Consider the following 13644-nt stretch of genomic DNA (forward strand, 5'->3'; position numbering starts at 1 on the left):
GAGAGCTTTTGGAAAATACCAGTGCCTCCAAGGCCTCATCTCAGAACAGTTCTATCAGGGTGCCCACAGGAGCTACTCAGGTGATCCTGTTGCATGGCCAGGGCAGAGGACTCCTGCTCCATGGCCCTGTAACCCTTTGGTCACTTTCTGGCTGGCCCCTCCCACCTCTGCCAGCAGAACTGGCCCCTCCGTTTCAGATCGGAGCCCCTCAGAGATGCCCACCTAGCCGGTGGCTGCCTGAGGTGCCCACAGAGCTCCCTGCCCCAGCTGGAGGCCAGTTGTCCAGTCCAATAGCAGGTTCTGGGTTACCCCCACTCCCTCCCTCTGCTCCTTCTCTTTCCCCCTGGGCAGTGATGCTGGGGCCTTTGTTCTCAGCCAACAGGAGTGTGACCAGAAACCTACCCGCAGTTTAATTACAGTCCCACTCAGTGGCCATAGGCTCGCCACAGTCCTCATTCAGCCTGTAGCTAGGCCAGCCTGGCACAGCTCCTCCCCACATCCCAGGGTCATGCCAGCTTTGTTCTCAGGAGGACCCGCTACTCCTTCCCCCAGTGCCCTCAGCCCTTGCTCTGCACAAGGCCCTTGGGGAGGTGCAGAGGGAGGCCTGGGCTCTGAACACAGAAGCTGGGACGTTACCCAAGCACGGGGGGCCCTGGCAGGGTGCTGATGCTATTGCTTGCTGAATCGTGGGCTGACACAGTAAAATCCTTGAAGTCAGAGAGGTGATTTCTGGTCCATTTTTGATTGGTTGCAAGCATGTCCCAGTCACCTACTAAGCACTGGATCTGTGGGGGAATAAGCAGAGGGAGAAAGTCATAGTTCCTGCTGTCCAAGGCCTTTTTTTTTTTTTTTTTTTTTTTTTTGAGACGGAGTCTCGCTCTGTCGCCCAGGCTAGAGTGCAGTGGCCAGATCTCAGCTCACTGCAAGCTCCGCCTCCCGGGTTCACACCATTCTCTTGCCTCAGCCTCCCGAGTAGCTGGGACCACAGGCGCCCGCCACCTCGCCCGGCTAGTTTTTTGTATTTTTTTAGTAGAGACGGAGTTTCACCGTGTTAGCCGGGATGGTCTCCATCTCCTGACCTCGTGATCCACCCGTCTCGGCCTCCCAAAGTGCTGGGATTACAGGCTTGAGCCACCGCGCCCGGCCTCTCCAAGGCCTTTTCAAGGCAGAGCGAAGGACAGTGCTTACAGTAACGAGCTACCACAAGGTGGTACCATTTATATTCCCCGCAACCTTTCCAGGAACTCCCCACTGGCATGGCATAGGGAATATTATTAAGTGAAATATGTTTTTTTTTTTTTTTTTTTTTGAGGCGGAGTCTCGCTCTGTCGCCCGGACTGGAGTGCAGTGGCCGGATCTCAGCTCACTGCAAGCTCTGCCTCCCGGGTTTATGCCATTCTCCTGCCTCAGCCTCCGGAGTAGCTGGGACTACAGGCGCCCGCCACCTCGCCCGGCTAGTTTTTTGTATTTTTAGTAGAGACGGGGTTTCACCGTGTTAGCCAGGATGGTCTCGATCTCCTGACCTCGTGATCCGCCCGTCTCGGCCTCCCAAAGTGCTGGGATTACAGGCTTGAGCCACCGCGCCCGGCCGTGAAATATGTTAAGTGAATATTTGTTACTTAAGTAGAGCATAGAATGTCCCTTCTCTGGCATTACAGATAGAGGGAGACATCTCAGGGGTCAGGGACAGAATGAGTTTCAATTGCATCAAATGTTGGAGAAGGCCAGGCGCAGTGGCTTACACCTGTAATCCCAGCACTTTGGAATGCCGACGGGGGCAGATTGCTTGAGCCTGGGAGTTCAAGACCAACCTGAGCAACATGGTAAAACCCCATCTCTACTAAAAATACAAAAAGTTAGCTGAGTGAGGTGGTGGGTACCTATAGTCCCAGCTACCTGGGAGGCTGAGGTGGGACGATCACCTAAGCCTGGGAGGTGGAGGCTACAGTGGCCTGCGATCCTGCCACTGCACTCTAGCATGGCTGACAGAATTTATATAAATATATATATATATAGCCATGTTGGAAGAGGCAGAGGATGGAATGAACCCGGACCTGCAAGCTCGCCATAGAGGAGCACTCACTAAGATCCCTTTTGGTTCCTGGCCAGGCTGTTACTAGCTGAGGGAGCTTGCAAGTCCCTGGGGTCTGTCTAGAGGGCCTGTGGGTGACCACCCCCTCTGCTCAAGTGGTCTTGCCCACCTGGAGGTTCACCAAAGCCTGAGAAGCAGGACCACAGAATAGGCTTTTTTCTCCTCTTAAGGGGGGGCTTCTTGCTCTAGGATTCCCAGGGGTCTCCCCTTTCCCTCTGGAGGAGCCCAACACAGCCCTTTCCCCCATTGAGGTATTTTCCAAACAGGTGGAGGATGCTGTGGCCCAGTAGCCACCTGGCTGCGGGAGAGGGGAAGCCCAGTGCACGTCCCTGCGGCTTCTCTCAAGCTGCGGCCGCTCCTCACGAGCTTAGGCTCTGACCCTTGGACTGGGCAGTGGGCAGCAGCTTCAGGAGCTTGGAGTGAGGGGGCTTATGAGGGAGGGGGTCCAGTCCCAGCTGCCTAGCTGTGGGTACTAACAGGCCACACTGGGGTGGGGTCGGGGGGGCAAATAGATTGAGGGGGGCACCACCACCTGCTTTTCCTTGTTTTGTTTTCAGGGCACTAATTACTGTGCTGAGCTCCGAGCTGCCTAATGAGGCCGTTTGGATTTCCTGTTGTTCTGGCTTCCCAAGACCCTTAAAGGGCCAGCATGGAACTGAGAGTGTGATCTGGGTGGGACACCAACTCCTCTGGTGGGGGTAAGCACAGAGGGGCTATCCCCGGATTTGGCTTGAATGTCAGGGGCAGTGAACGGATGAGGGGCTGGTCCAGTTCGCTGCTCCCACGCCTCTGTGAGTACCCGCTCAGAAGTGCCCGTGCCGGAAGCAGGAGCTTCAGAGTTGCGTAGCCTGGCCAGGGCATGGGGTGGGGAGGGGGAGGCAAGGAGGCCAGGGCTGAGGAGGAAAGGCTGGTGATGTCACCAGTGCCCAGACTGTGAGAACCGCTGCAGCCCCAGGCAGGAGGGAAACGCTGTGATGTCCTGCCTCCCCACTGGAAAATAAACACTTGTTGTCTGAGCGGGCAGCACCACTTCCAGAGGGGCAGGCTGGCGAGCCTAGGGGCCCAGAAACAGGCCCGAGCCCAACGTTGGGCAGTGCCTAGCCCCGACCTAGCCCCACTGTTGCACACCACCCAGCAAGGCCCATGGGCTGTGCTGGTCCCCTCTGCACCTTAGGGCTCTTCCGTGCATGCAGAGGAGCTGAGCATGGCTGAGCCCACTTCCTTAATGGACTGGCAGGGCAGGAGGGCACTCATCTGCCCGCCTGTGTCTGCCTCCTATTTGGGGCACAGCCTCCGCCCCAGGACCTATCCCAAGTGCCTCTCAGGCTGCCCCAGGCGGTGAGTCCCCTGGGCCCCTAGTACGCCTGGCCTCCAGCACCCTCCCCCCGAGACAGGGTGACGACATTGTTGTTCTTATACGGGGCCTTCCGCCTGAAGTTCCGGCTCTGCTAAATGGTGGGAATGAGGGTCCACGGGACAAAGCCAGCCTGGTTCCCGCAGCCATCTCAGAATGGACGGAATCCCCATTGTGTGCGGGCGCCTTGTGCCCACCCTCCCCTTACCCTCGCCGGACGTTGCCAACAAACAGCTCATTGAGTCCAGGGAGGGGCCCAGGAGACAACAATGTCCCCCAGCCGGCCAGAGCAGTGAACTCAGCTAGGGGTGGGAGCTGCCACAGAGGCTGCAGGGTGATGATCTCAGCCTGGGAGACCTGAGTCTGACCTGGGTCTGGCCTCCCTGGTGAGGGTGAGAAGGGCTGACCTGGCGGCCTCACCCTGGCTGCTCCACCCCCAGCTTGAGCTGGAAGCTTCTCGTGGCCCAGCCTAGGGGACCAAGCAGGTACAGCAGGCTGTCCACAGGACCCAGCAGAGCCATTCCAGGCCCAAGGGGCTAGTGGACCCCCCTCTTGCAGTGCCATTCTGGAATTCCCTCCGCAGGGCCTAGGCCGAAGCCCTCCCAAACCATCAGCCCAGTGCCAAGCATGTGTCGGGACTTTCAGATCTACAAGAGGCTGCACTTTCTGTAACCAGGACCATCTAAAGAGCATGGAGCACCCTGGAGAGGGGGTGAGAGTCCTGTCCCCAGAGGTATTCAAGTCATTAGTTATTGAATGTGGTGTTGGTCCAAGTGCCCTTCAGAGCTCACCTCACCCTGAGCTTCTAACATAGGGCCCCAAATCATTCCCCCAAGGTACCTCTGGACTCCCTTTTTGCGTTCCAGGCTTGAGCCAACCTTTCTCCTCTTCCAGGCAGTCTGGGCTGCCAGGAAGGGCCTCGGGCCTCTAAGGGGAAAAGGAGGCAGGGGAGAGGGCTGACCAGGACAGCAGTATGGCCAAAGCTGCCCCCACTTTCAGTATGGTTGCCAGGGAAGCCCTGATGCCAGTCTCATGTTTGCAGGGGCCTCTCTGGAAAGCAGAAGGTGAGAGGAGAGAGAAGCTGCCGTCAGGGAAGTGTGGAGTCTGTCTCAGCCAGTCATCAGGCCTCTAGCATTCTCAGGTGCATAGCAGCCACCAACTCAGGGACAGGACTCAGAAATAAGTGCTCACCTGGTCACCAGACACAGATAAGAAATGTTCCTAGCTGCCTCTGGGCTTTTTTCTGTACCTCCCTGCTCCAGACTACCCTGCATACCACTGCTAGAGAGCATGCAGAGGGCACTCTCCTCTGCTCAAGAACCCACAGGCTCCCTAGTACCTGTCAATCAAATCCAAATTCATCTGCCTGGTGGGTTTCCATGCTACAGCTATGTAACTTCATGTCCACCCCTCCACAGGCAAAGTCTCTGCCCCAGCCATACTTGCTTCATTTGCACCCAGATCCTTTGCCTCTCTTCATTCACCCACCAGGAATGCCCTCTCTTGTCTTTTTTTTTTTTTTGAGATAGCGTCTCGCTTTCTCACCCAGGCTGGAGTGCAATGGCATGATCTCGGCTCACTGTAACCTCTGCCTCCCAGGTTCAAGCAATTCTCCTGCCTCCGCCTCCCGAGTAGCTGGGATTACAGGTGCCTGCCACCACACCTGGCTAATTTTTGTAGTTTTAGTAGAGACAGGGTTTCACCATGTTGCCCAGGCTGGTCTTGAACTCCTGAGCTCAGGCAATCCACCCGTCTCGGCCTCCCAATGTGCTAGGATTACAGGTGTGAGCCACCGCGCCCATGCCCCTACCCCCTTCTCTTTATCTAAATTCTGTTCTTTTTCCAGGCCCAGTGTAATCCCTCCTCCCCTACAAAGCCTCCTGTAACCCTGGGGGCCCCAGTTCCTCTCTGAAGCCTGTTCCACAGGTTATCACACTCCTTTTCATGTGCTTCTATCTCATTTCCAGCAGCTGTGAACAACAAGGGCTGAATTTTATGTTCCTCTGTGGCCTTACTAACCCGAGCCCAGTGCTAGGCATGTGGTAGACCTCATCCACAACTGAGTGGCTGATGGACCCAAACTCTGCATATGCGCATCACACACACACAGGGTCCTGGGAACACTAACCATGGGGCCTATAGGGCCATGCCCCAGATAGAATGTACCTTTGGCATGTCTTCTTTTCTCTTGGTGGTGGTTTTGATAGACTTGTCCCAGGTCTCCCCAGCTTCCTCCTCACCTGGAGAAAGAGTATAGTAAGGGGATGGGGGTTAAGCCACAGGAGGAGAGGAGGGGAGGCAGGAGAAGGGAGTCAGCCATGGGGAAGCACAGGGATCTCAGCAGCCACAATGGCTCCAACAATAGCAGTGTTCACGCTGCCCAAGCAGGACTCATGAGGCTGGGGCAAGTGGGCCCGAGCGTGGATACCTATTTCTTTTTTTTTTTTTTTTTTCTTTTTGAGACAGAATCTTGCTCTGTTGCCCAGGCTAGAATGAAGTGACATGATCTTGGCTCACTGCAACCTCTACCTCAATGTTTCAAGGGATTATCCTGCCTCAGTCTCCTAAGTAGCTGGGATTATAGGCGCCCACCACCACACCCAGCTAAATTTTTTAAATTACTATTTTTAATAGAGATGGGGTTTTGGCACGTTGGCTAGGCTGGTCTTCAAACTCCTGGGCCCAGTGATTTGCCCACCTCGGCCTCCCAAAGTGCTGGGATCACAGGTATGAGCTATTGTGCCTGGTTGATGTCTATTTATTTATTTTATTTATTTTTATTTTTATGGTTTTGGGACAGAGTTTTGCTCTTGTCACCCAGGTTAAAGTGCAATGGCTCGATCTTGGCTCACTGCAACCTCTGCCTCCCAGGTTCAAGCGATTGTCCTGCCTCAGCCTCCCAAGTAGCTGGGATTACAGACACCTGCCACCACGCCCAGCTGATTTTTGTATTTTTAGTAGAGATGAGGTTTCGCCATGTTGGCCAGGCTGGTCTTGAAGTCCTGACCTCAGGTGATCCATCTGCCTCAGCCTCCCAAAGTGCTGGGATTACAGGCGTCAGCCCCTGCGCCTGATTGATGCCTGCCTATTTCTAAACATACAGAGTTGGTGGAGGCTGTTACTGAAACCCCTGGTGCTAAACACCCTAACTACACTGTCGCTTGGGAAATTCTCTGTAAGCTCCCAGATCTTAAATCCAGCCTGCCCCTTTGCTGCAAAATTTGTGTGGCTGGACAGCTCCACTGGGCTTGATTTTCTGAGAGCTGCACCCAGAGGGATGGGGGTAGGAGAGGCAAAGTGAGCTTGGCTCACAGTGGTCTAAACGTTGTCCAGAAAACTCCTTGGGGCTCCCAGGGAGCCTAGCTCCTGGTGCCTCCAGGTTTCTCTGGACTTCTTCCCTGGGGAAAGTCTAGACACAAGGAGAATTCTCTGGGCTGGGGTTTCTTTGCTAATCACAGGCAAGGCAAGTTACTCATTAGCAAGCATCAACGTGCAATTCTCATCAGTTCAGGGGAGAGTTCAACCTGGATTAACAACTGGGATCCACTGTATAGACACTCTGTCACAGGAAGTTCTCCCATACGTCTAACCTAAATCCTTCCTGCCACAATTGAAGCCTGTTTCCTCTCATTCTGACTGTGGTGGGAGAAGGAGACAGCCGGTCATCATCCTCTGCTTAAGACCCATCACCTACTTGACCATGGCAGTGGGATTCCTCCCCAGCCTTCTCCAGGGAACAGGGGCCTGCCTGTTCAGGCCGTTGATCACAGTTGGCATCTGTCCCCCGACTCTCCCCCTGTTTCCTCCTCTGTGTCTGAGAGTATTTGAAACACTACTTCCTGGTTCAGGCTTGACCCTTCTTTCCAGGGAGTCTGCTGGGGAGCAGGGCCGATCTAAGTACGGCCCACTCCCAGGTTGCCCCAATGGGAGAGAGAGGTGTGGCGCCATCCCTGCCTCATGCTTGCTTCAAGTCCTGGGTGGCAGCTGGGATCAGAGATCAGAGGCTATGTGGAAAAATGAGGAAAGGTCAGGGTTTCTTCCAGAAGACGAATTGTCACTCAGTGGGGTGAAGGCGGAGGGCACGCAAGGACCTGGGGACACCAAGAGATTGGGGCAGTCACGGGCCTGGATGCTGATGGAAGGCCTGAGCCAGAGGAGGGGTGTGAAGCTGCCGGGGAAGGTGGGGCTGGGAGAGCTTCCCAGCTGGCAAAGGTCACAGAGGAAATAGGTTTCAGGGATGGGCAAGCAGTATCCTGAGAGGGGGCAAGAGGAGAGGACAGTGAGGTGAGCACAGCCAGGGTGGAGGATGAGCAGGTAAGGAAGCTTTTACAGGGGAGGCAAAACCTCAGGGTAGGGAGGCAGGTCCAAGAGGGTGGCTGAACCCCTGCTTTCAGGTCAGGCTCTGCTCCCCCACCCCACCATGTCCTTCAGCACAAGTTCTCTTTTGCCCCAGTGACTCCCAGCAATGCTTTGCCCTGTGCCCTCCATTCTCTGACCCTGCAAGACCTCTCAGAGGCCTCTGAGCCCTATAGGATCCAGGTGGGGAGGCAAGGGCAGGCTCGGGCCAGGCCTCCTACCTAGGGGTCTTCATGCAGAGGCTGCCCTGAGCCTTCCCTCCGTTTCCCTGAGCCTCCCTGCTTGCTGGCTAGGGTAGGGACAGGAAGGAGCTAGGGAAGGGGAAGCTGGGGGCTCTGGGAAAGTTGCTGCAGAGGCTGCCCTAAACCCTGGCCTGCTCCATGGCTGGAAATACCCACTGCGTGGCTCCTGGCCCTAGCTTTCCAGGCATTCCCTGGGTTTGGCAAATGAAGCTGGGGCAGCTGCCGGGTCACCATAACTCAAGCCCTTGCAGCAAGGCCTAGCTAGGCTTCTCCGGCCGGCAGGTCTTCACCCTGCCCCCTCTTCTTTCTCTCCTGCTGACCAGCACCCAGGAGGCCTGGAGAGAATGTCTACCAGCCATGAGTCATGGTTAGAAGATGCTTCTCATGTGGAGGACCATCAGCTTCTCCTCTCTTGGGCCCATTGTCTCTGCAGACCCAAGCTGTTCTTCTCCAGAAGAAGACAGCCCAGTCTACACCAGTTACCCCAGTGCCAGACATCTCCTGCACTGGAGCTGCTGAGAAGGCAAGGGAGTCTGCAACTAGCCTAGGCCCTCGGGCTCCTGGGGAACCTGGGAGGAGGAGACGGGAGGCCCTCCTGGTCTTGTGAGAAGCAAGAGCAGGGACTCTATCTCCTGCCAAGGGTCCCATCCACTTGGATATCCCTTCCTTGGCACATTTGTGTCATGAGCCATCCACCAGTGGACGGTCCAGCCCGGTCAGTTTGCTCTCTTGGTGACATAGAGAGGGCTGATCTGCCAGGACCTCCCAGGACCAGGGCAGAAGATGCCCCTCTTTCCTGCCACAGGCCTCGGCTCTGAACTGCCACCATGAAGGAGGAGGGGTTCCAATTTGAAACCTACACTTGGCCCTGGCAGGAGTGCCGTCTTGGTTTCCAAAGGCCAAGAATGTGAGCGGTTAGTTCCTCCAAACCTTCATATCTTCCCCAAACCCATTCTCAAAGCTCCAGTCTTCTCCCTCTAGTCAAGAACTTTGTCACACCCTTTCGCCACAAAAAGGACCTCAAACAGCTGGCTTTTCCCACAGGGTCTGGATCCCTTCTGAGCCCTACCTAACTTTCCTCTCTTTTTCCCCACCCTCTCCTCCTCACGCCTCATCCCTTGTGAGCGTTTGTCTTTGGTTCTGCTTTTTCCTTCATTTCCTTCTGGAACTCATTTGCAGTCAAGGAGCTCCCCTCCGCTCCAAGTCTGCCCCGACTGTCCGGATGTCACCTGGGGGAAAGGAAACGACTGTTTATTGGGTTGCCTGAATGCATAATCTGATACAGTCCCTCAGCCACTCTCCAAGGCTCCAAGGTTGTTATTATTATTATTACTATTACTATTTGAGACAGAGTCTCGCTCTGTCACCCAGGCTGGAGTGCAGTGGCGTGATCTCTGCTCACTGCAACCTCTGCCTCCCAGCTTCAAGCAATTCTCCTCCCTCAGCCTCTTGAGTAGCTGGGATTACAGGTGACCACCACCACGCCTGGCTAATTTTTGTATTTTTTTGGTAGAGACGGGGTTTCACCATGTTGGCCAGGCTGGTCTTGAACTCCTGACCTCAAGTGATCCGCCCTCCCAAAGTGCTGGGCTTACAGACATGAGCCACTACACCCGGCCATTCCTATTATTATTATCCCATTGCACAGATGAGAAAACGGAGTGTAGAGCTAGAGTTAAGTTACAAGCCCAAGACCACATGGTTAGGAAGTGCCAAGAAGCAGGTCCATGTCAGGCTTATTCACTTGCCTCTTCCCCATCTCTGCTCAGTCCCCCCGAGGGAGATTCTTCAGAGTTTGATGGCCCTCAGCGCCCATGCCCTACCCTTCCTTCTCACCAGGGCCCTTCTTATCATCAGTCACTGCATTCTGTTCCTCCCTTGAAGCCCCCAGATGAGTTCTCAAGGCCACCACCAAGTCATCACTTTCCTCTCTCCTCGGCCAGTCTCAGGCCTGTTCTATGGGGAACCCACTCTGTCCCGCGGGAAAAACCCGCAGCAGGCAGTTCCTTGTGGGGGCTCCAGAGAGAGGTGAAGGAGGCCACGCGGGGCACCGCCCGCTGAGCGGGAATCCCGTCCCTAACCGCTGGCGCCCCTCGAGGGGAGGGGCGAGGGCGGAGGTGGCTCTGCTGCGGCATCTGTCCCAGGCGGGCGGGAAGCTGCTGCATTAAATTGTAAAATCGATTTATTGACCGGCAGGTGCGAGCAGCGGCAGATGGAGAGTAGCCCTGCCGGGGCGCATCTGCGGGGAGCGGCGGCATCGATCCCGGCCCCCCTCTGAAACCCGTCGGTCCTGGGCCTTTCTCGCCAGCTCACTCCCAATTGTAGGGCCAAGGTCCTCGAAACTGCGGCGCCTGAGTGGCTAGGGTAGCTCGACTCCCTCCCCCCACACCCTCCTGGCCTCAGGCCCCGGGCTGCGCCCCCACGGCTGCCAGGCTCTGCCAGTCCCACTGCCCCAGTTGGCACGCGGCGGGCCGGGCTGACGCGTGGCAGCGCCCTGCGGCAGATGAGGCACGCGCCGGCCTCATTTCAATGTGAATGGATCGAATGGAGCAGCCATGTGGCAGCAACAGTTTGCAAATCTCCACGCCTTCTGTGCAGCTCCCCGGCCGCCGCTCCCTACACGTGGCCCCTTCTCCGCAGCGACCGCGGCGGCGCCCCTCAAGGCTTAAGCGCCCCGCCCAAGCCAGGCCTGCTTCCCCGCCCCTGGTCTGCCCAGCGGGCACGGTGGCCCGGCCCCCACCAAGTTCCTACCCGGGTGCAGTGTGCCCCGCGAAGAGCGCCGTCCCCTGGGAGGGGGTTGGGGAGAGGAGAGGCAAACCACGCTGAAGGTCTCCGAGCTGCGCCTGCGGCCCTGGGGAGGGCACCGAGGCTACGCTGCCGGGAAGCAGTCCCGAGGCTCTACGCGGCTCCCGTTGAACCCCAATAACCCGGGGTCAGCTTGGGGACACGGCTAGAAGGGCTGAGGACCTTGGCGCTTCCCGGTCCTCAGTGCCGGTTCTTCCGGCTGGGGGACTGTGCGCAATGGCTAAGCGTAGGGGGACAGCAGAAGCAGAAGGCCTCTAGGGGCAGAGGCGGTGGGCTTTTCGTGAAGCCAGGCCTGGACCCTGCACCAGCTTCCGACGTTGGGGAGTGTTGAGGGTGCGGTCGGATTGAGGAACTCTGGGCCTGCGGAGGGTCAGTGGTCGTTCGGACTCTGGGTCTATCTGTGCACCCTCTCCACAGTGTTGTGGAGGGTCTGCGTCAGGGGCGGGGGTAGCCGACTTCGACGGAGGTCCAGCCCCACGGTGATCCGTGGCCTCCCATCGCCTCTCAGCCTCCTGCTCCAGTGTGCCCCCAGGATGACGCGTGTAGCGTTCTTCCGCCCGCAAGTCCGAAAGTCCCGAGTGGGAGAAGAAGAGAAAAGCAGCCCCAGCTGCGGGGCAGAGAGAAACACTTGCGGCCTTCGCACTGGGCTTCCCACCCGCAGCGTGACCCTCTCCTGCTCAGCAAATGTGGGCAAAGCTCGACCGCAGCGTGTGGGAGCGCTCGTAGTTACCCAGGGCCAAGGGTGGCAGTGCTCTAGCCCAGGAATGAGCTTCTGGGACAGCGCCTCCGCAAATAGGTGTTTCACGAATGTCTTTTGATGCTGAGAATTTAACCCTTTCCTCTTCTGGTCAGAGCCTTGCTAGATCTCTGGGATCCCCTGGGTTCCGCCTCTCTGAAGATGATAATCCCAATTTTTGTTAGGTCCTTGATAATTCGCAAAGTACATTTGGGCACATTAGTCTGGGCGCGTATGAGGGAAGAGAGTGTTCCCGATTTTCCAGTATTGGGAGAGATGCCTTCTGTGGGACTAGAAGTCTCCCTTGAGGGTCAGGTAAGCAGGGCCAGCGCCAGAAAAGGAGGGCGTTTTTATTAACTCCTGGGCCAGGATTTGGAGTTGAGAGAGGACAGGGCTAGGTAAGGCTAGATGCCAGCTTGGAGGAGAGCAAGCAGCACCTGCTGGCATCTTAGAGAGGCAAGTCCAGGGATCCAGAGGGTATAGACGGAGAGAAGATCTGGGAGCCCACTTGCCAGGATCGCCGGGAGGCACGCCCCGGACTCCCCCTCCCTCGGGTCTGGGACTCCGCCTGCCCATAACCTACATTAACTCCCGAGCGCAGCCTGGGCCCATCTGCCGCCCCGCCCCACCTCGGTTCCCCACGCCAACCCGCTCGCGCCAGATGGTGACTGGGAGGGGTGGCCGTGCGTGGGGGACCCCGGAGCCCGTCTCCTCACCTCGCCCCTCCCCCAACCCACGCTCCCAACCTCTTGTTTCTCATCCTTCCCCCTCAACACCCGCCCCCGAGTCCTCCACCACCACCACCCAAGTCAAAAAAAAAATCAGACCATGCTCGGCATTGGCAGCTGTTGGGCTCCTCGCCGCTCCCCCACCCTTACCGCCTCCCCCCGGTTCGCGCCGCGTCCCGGCTCCCCCCCGCGCTGATCTTATCGCCCGACTACAGCCATCACCTCGAGGGCGGGCTGACAGCTGAAGACACAGGGCCCCCGCCGTCCTCAGCGTCGCAAAGAGAGAGCTCCCCTGCACCCCCGAGACTGGGAGAAGCCGGCCCTCCCCGGTCTGCGGCCTCCGGGGATCACGCCGGGTTCCGAGAAAGCAGCTGCGCTGCTGCCGCTTGGAGGAGTGGGGCCACCCGGGGGACCCTCGCGGGCGAGACTTGTGAAGCCACCTGAAACTCAAACAACTCCGCACACCTCCAGTTCCAACCCACATCCCGCCTTTGGAGGCGAGGACCCGGGCCGACCCAGCCTTAGTCCCTCACCTTGATTCTCCAGTGGCCTGAGCCAACTCTGGCGTCAGGAGAGTTCCTTCTTGCCCCAGCGGAGCGACAGGGCGCGGCCGGGGGTTGGGGCTGCTGGGGTGGGGGGAGGCAGTGGGCGCAGGAACTGAAGCCGGACCCAGGTGAGGGGACGCGCTAGAGGCGGGGCCAGAACCTCATTACCATACAGCTGAGGACGCGCCCCCCTCCTACCTCCGGGGCCACGCCCCGCCCTCCCCCACCTCAGGGACCACGCGTCTGGGTCTCTGGCACGCGCGAAGCCCTGGCAGGGGGCAGAAGGGAGAAGGCACGCGCTGGGCACGCCCCCGCAGCTAGAGAGGGAGACGCCCAACAGGTGCACAGAAAGGGCCCGGAGCCTTAGACCCTTAGCCCCTAGCCTTGCTCAGAGTGGCCACGGAGAGGTTAACGCTTCTGCTGGCTTCCCTGCTGCGCCGGGGACGCGTGGTGGGGTGGGCACTCATAGGTTGGGGGCCGATGAGACAAGGGCTCCCGAGAAGGTCCAGGAAGGAAAACGAGATCGGATTTCTCTAGCGCTGGTTTTCGCATTCCAGGTTTAAGTTCTTTTTACCTGCTTTAGAACACTAGGTAACTAGTGCCTGCGGCGAACGCACAGCCTACAGCGACTACCTAGTGTCTCCGCCCCCAAGACCATCCCCGAACCACCCGCTCACCTCCTGCCCCATTACCGGCCAACCCCTCTATCCTCCGGAGGCAAGGGTCTCAGGCCTTAACCCCGCCATCACGGAGGACTGGTCACCTCGGCACGCGCAGAGCTAGAGA

This window comes from Piliocolobus tephrosceles, chromosome 6, assembly GCF_002776525.5.
Source record: "Piliocolobus tephrosceles isolate RC106 chromosome 6, ASM277652v3, whole genome shotgun sequence".
In the NCBI taxonomy this organism is placed as follows: Eukaryota; Metazoa; Chordata; class Mammalia; order Primates; family Cercopithecidae; genus Piliocolobus; species Piliocolobus tephrosceles.